Source organism: Nerophis ophidion, linkage group LG04, assembly GCF_033978795.1.
Source record: "Nerophis ophidion isolate RoL-2023_Sa linkage group LG04, RoL_Noph_v1.0, whole genome shotgun sequence".
Lineage (NCBI taxonomy): Eukaryota > Metazoa > Chordata > Actinopteri > Syngnathiformes > Syngnathidae > Nerophis > Nerophis ophidion.
In genome coordinates, this window is record NC_084614.1 from 57,189,874 (window position 1) to 57,195,873 (window position 6,000).

The following is a 6,000-nucleotide window of genomic DNA, read 5'->3' on the forward strand; positions in this document are numbered from 1 at the left end:
TACAGTAAAATTTATTGGTTATTTTTCCAGTGTACAATTTGATGGATAACTGACTTTGAAATCATAAGTTGAGCAATTATTTGAGTATTTATTTGGATTTTGACAAACAAAGTTAGATAATATAATATTTGTTGCAATATGGACACTATTTTCCCCCCTGTCATACTAGAAGAAAAAAAATGAATACCTTTAGTAAGAAAATAAAGAAAGAAAATATGAGGTATTTTATTGACATATATTATTTGTAGGCTTTTGCGCGCCATGTAAAATGACGTGGAGGGCCAGATCTGGCCCGCGGGCCTTGAGTTTGACTCCTGTGCACTAGACCAGTGGTTCTCAAATGGGGGTACGCGTACCCCTGGGGGTACTTGAAGGTATGCCAAGGAGTACGTGAGATTTTTTTTTAAATATTCTAAAAATAGCAACAATTCAAAAATCCTTTATAAATATATTTGTTGAATAATACTTCAACAAAATTTGAATGTATGTTTATAAACTGTGAAAAGAAATGCAACAATGCAATATTCAGTGTTGAAAGCTTGATTTTTTGTGGACATGATCCATAAATATTGATGTTAAAGATTTATTTTTTTGAAGAAATGTTTAGAATTAAGTTCATGAATCGAGATGGATCTCTATTACAATCCCCAAAGAGGGCACTTTAAGTTGATGATTACCTCTATGAGTAGAAATATTTATTTATAATTGAATCACTTGTTTATTTTTCAACAGGTTTTTAGTTATTTTTAGATCTTTTTTTCCAAATAGTTAAAAAAAGACCACTACAAATGAGAAATATTTTGCTCTGTTATACAATTTAATAAATCAGAAACTGGTGAAATAGTGCTGTATTTTACTTATTTATCTCTTTTTTTCAACCAAAAATGCTTTGCTCTGATTAGGGGGTACTTGAATTTAAAAAAAGGAAAAAGGTTGAGAACCACTGCGCTAGACACACCAATGAGATTGTTTATAGACGTACAATACAACTCCTCATAGGAAGTTGCCATTTGTTCTAACTTTGTGACATGATACCATGCACATTAATGAACATCCATCCATTTTCTACCGCTTGACCCTTTTGGGGTTATCAAATATAAAAGTGGCAGATTGTAACCAAAGGCTAATCTCCATCTGCATCTCATTGCAAAGAAGCAAGCCCAAGGCTCCCACTAATTCAGCGTTACAGTGAGTTGTATTTTTCATGCCCTTTATTCTTGCTGTATTTATCTGGCACGAGTGGAAAGCCCGTGCTTGAAAATAATGCCGACATTAAACCGGTCCGTGTAACAAAAAAGGTTTTCACATGGTGAGTGTGTCTCATGTACAGGGCCGCCTAATGGACAGGCTGGAGCCCAGGGGCACCCACCCGATCAGGGGCCACCGATTTTGACGGTGGAATGCATTGATTGGTGTTCATGGCTGTCATTTACAGACAAGCTCTGATTCGTGTAGCCATTGTGGAAAAAATAAAAAACGTCTCGTTGTTCCTTCCTACTTTTTTGAGCGCCGAACCAAGGTCGCCCGGGTGAGAGGCGAGCGTACTGACCACTGAGCTGAAAATGCAGGCAGTCTCAGAGATCGCCAGCACTGTTCTTGAAGTGGACTGACCCCGGCTGTACATGCGCCCTGAGGTTTATTCATGAACAACATTTTTTGGCGGGGGTATGTCCTGGGCGTGTTGAGGTTTGGGAGGTGTCAGTTTCAAACACTGATGACATCTATTAAACAGACAAGAAGCAAGGAATCATGCAGAGACAGAGTTCAATTTAGCTCATGAGGAGACATGTGTTTTGGGCTGTATTCTAGTGACAGATCCAAACTACTTTCTAAAAGTCCAGCCCGTGTGCTTCCTGTATTTATTTGGGAGGTCCCTGTTTACGTCACTGAAGCTGTCGCTAAGGGAAGGGGGTAATCTCGACAACTCCAGTTAGACACAATATATGATTATACAAGAAATGCAAATGTGTTGACACTGGTGATATTGCCTTGTCTCTGCTCTGTCTGCGTCACGGCGGTGTTCGGCTTTGCCAGTCAGCAGGCCGTTCCTGGACACAAACACTGATACCAGACTGGCTTGCTATCTTTTGGATTGCCAGCTTTGCACAGACAAAGAAAAATACCACTTCAGCACAATTGACGATTATTGTAGCAACGGCCCTTAAGCATAAATGTTGTGTGATGATATATACATATTTATTCTAACAGGAGGGCCCCCTGGGGAATTAGAGTAAAAAGTGTCAAAATAGCTATAAAAAAAAGTTAGCGCACTAACAGTTAAAAAGGGTCACATACCAAGTTGTATGATTGTAGGGTAAACGGTTGCAAAATTAGCTCAAAAAGCTAGCATGTTAACGTAAACATGCATACAGTTAGTATGTTGTAAATATCAAGCTATATGACTGTAAGGTGTATGGCTGCGTAATCAGACAAAAAAAGCATAAAAAAATGCCAAAAAAAGTTAGCGTGCTAGCATGCTAAAGTTAGCACTTTTGCAGTTAACAGCTGTCACATACCAAGTTGTATGACTCTCGGGTAAACGGTAGCAAAATTAGCTCAAAACGCTAGCACTTAAATGTTAGCAGGCTGGCATGGTAGTGTGTGTGTGTGTGTGTGTGTGTGTGTGTGTGTGTGTTCGTGTGTGTGTGTGCGCGTGTGTGTGTGTGCGTGTGTGGCATGTCTATGCTTACTGTATTTGAGCAGCACAAATCTGTTTTGTTCTTTGAATCTCACTTCCTTCAACATAAATTGAAATATCCACGTGTCCCACGACACGAAAATCATAGTTAGCTTTGCCAGAATTTAATTATTACTTATTAACACCAAACCATATCTTAATACATTTATTTGCAATCACCTCTAACACATTTTTAACATTTTGTCCTGCCATTAAGCTGCATGCCACCCCATTTGAAATCAAACTCCAGCAGGTGTTTGATTTCATTGTGAAAGTGGTTACAGTCATCTCTTTGGTTTGTTGGTATGGAACATGCATTTCCTCTATTGTTTGTGGTTGGATCGCATGCACAGGACTCTTTGCAAAAACACTCAGAGTGCAAGAACGTCCCTTGTGCACAGTGGCGGTTTTGTAGATGAGAAAGTGAAGTGAAGTGAATTATATTTATATAGCGCTTTTCTCAATTGACTCAAAGCGCTTTACATAGTGATAACCAATATCTAAGTTACATTTAAACCAGTGTGGGTGGCACTGGGAGCAGGTGGGTAAAGTGTCTTGCCCAAGGACACAAAGGGAGTGACTAAGATGGAGGAAGCGGGTATCGAATCTGCGACCCTGAAGTTGCTGGCACGGCCGCTCTACTAACCGAGCTAGAGTTGTGATCAAAATGATTCAACCCCCACACAATTTTGGTATTTTAGCAAGTTGGACATTTATTCCGTATTTTGTTTATAGTCATATCAAATAAAGATGCATTAAATAGAAAAATGCAACTTAAATTGTAACACTGTATTTTACAAAATACCAAAAAAGGACATTTTTCTTAATATCTCATTGACAAAATGATTCAACCCCCTAGTTACATGCATCTTTAGTCCTAAGTAGAATACCCTTTGGCAGTAATTACATCCTTCAAACGTGATACATAACCGGACACAAGCTTCTTGCAACGATCTACAGGTATTTTAGCCCATTCCTCTTGGGCAAAGGCCTCCATTTCATTCATATTTTTGGGCGTGCGTGCTGCAACTGCCTTCCTCAAGTCCTACCACAGGTTTTTTATAGGATTTAGGTCTGGCGACTGTGAAGGCCACTCCAGAGTCCTCCAGCCCTTCTTCTGCAACCACTCTGATGTTGAGTTGGAGGTATGCTTGGGATCGTTGTCCTGTTGGAAGGTCCAACGTCTCCCAAGCTTCAGCTTCGTCACTGACTTCATGACATTTGCAGCTGGTAGCAAATAGAATTCATAATGCCTTGAACGCGCTGGAGATTCCCGGTACCTGAGGCAGAGAAACAACCCCAGAGCATGATTGACCCCCCACCATGCTTAACAGTAGGCAAGGTGTTCTTCTCTTTGTAAGCTTCAGTTTTTCTCCTCCAGACATAACGTTGATTCATAGGCCCAAAGACATCCATAGAACAGTTTCCCAAAACCTTTGGGGTTTGTCCAAATGATATTTGGCATACTGGAGTCTATTTTTCTTGTGTCTGGTAGTCAGAATTGGCCTGCGCCTGGGAGTTCTGGCATGGAGCCCTTCATCTCGTAGTGCGCGCCTTATAGTTTGGGACAAAACCTGCGTTTTCCCCTCTGCAATGTCCTGTTGTAGTTCCTCAGCTGTTTTTCACCACTGTACGCTTCAAATACCGGACAGCAGTTGCACACAGCATCCAGGGTACTCGGGTCTTACCCAAGTACCCTGGGCAAGACCAAATTTAAGTGACACCTCAATTGTCCTGGCAGTTACAGTTGCAATAACCTTTTAGAGAAATGTTGCTGTAATTTGGCCCTAAATTTTGTTTTGTGGATTTTTTTAAAATTCAGTTTCAGTTTATTTCGAACAATCATACAATACAATGTAATGCATCACATATTGTCAATTGTTTCAATATAGCACACCCAAAAAAGAATAGGAAGAAGCAGAGTTTATTTAATACTTCTTCCTTTTCATATGATGGTCATGATCCGTGGTCCGAATCATGTTTTGTGTTTTCTGTTTGTTTTGGACTCCATTAAGACATGCACCTGGGGATAGGTTGATTGGCAACACTAAATTGGCCCTCTGTGAATGTGAGTGTGAATGTTGTCTGTCTATCTGTCTTGGCCCTGCGATGAGATGGTGACTTGTCCAGGGTGTACTCTGCCTTCCACCCGAATGCAGCTGAGGAAGGCTCCAGCGACCCCCTGCTACCCCAAAAGAGACAAGCGATAGAAAATTGGATGGATGGATAGTTCCTGTTGTTGTGCACCCTTGAGTTTTTTTAGTCACCATGGTTACTTATGATCTTCACCTCTCCCGTCCAATGGCAAAACATAGTAACTCCCTTCTAGCTGATTTTGAGAAAACAAAGGAAAACCAATCTATTTTGATACAAAGATCTACTAAGTCATCAAACGTATAGATGTTTTCTTGAGCTTTCATTTTCTTGCCGATTGAGCCATGGATTGAATATGCTCTCATGAACGTGCGCCCTTTCTCCAGATATTTAATCACAATCTCGGGTGGGCCCCATTCTGCGTTTGCACATTGGGCAAGAGACGTGTACAGCGTCCAGTTTTTATTTTGACCTCCACAGTTATCTGCCCAAAAGAGTATGCAAGGGGAAGAATCAAGAACAATTCATTTAATGAAGGTACTTGCAACGTCCTGGGCCAATCTTCCAAATATCCCCCCGTGTCATAATATCACATAATCAGGTTGACCGTCGGCCCCCATTCGTGCAAATGTCTCATTAAAGACAATAAGGCGACTGACAAAGAAGCTCCGATTGGTCCCTTGAGATTGTAGGTTTTTCTGTTGTATCTACGCGGTTATGTGGTAGTTGCTAGGTCCTGCCATGCGCGTAACAGCTTACTTACGGAACAAATTACAATATCGCATACACTAATGTAAAGCATATCACCTAGGAACTCCAAAATTATTATCAGCTCAGTTTTGACCAAAATTGAGTTACTGGGTTTTGCCTTTGGACGGGAGACCTGCCTCTGTTGTTCGGGATACTCACATGTTGGTAATCAAGAGACACTATATAGGCCTGCCTTTTTTGATCACTCGTCCTGGTTTCTTTGTTTGCTTCACGCTAATGTCCCGTAAGATTTGTTTGCCTCCTAGCCCCGCAAAGTATCTAGGTTCAAGTGCTATCGGCACCTTGTTCTGTTGGATGTTTTCTGTTTTGTACCTCTTTGAGTTTTTCGAAAAATTTAGATATGTTCATACCTTCAAGTCCTGTCCGGAATCGTCTGTTCGCATCCCGGGAGATGAGGCAAACCACGCAGCAAGCTGCGTAAACCCAGCCGTGACAACGATAGCAATTTTATTCCATTA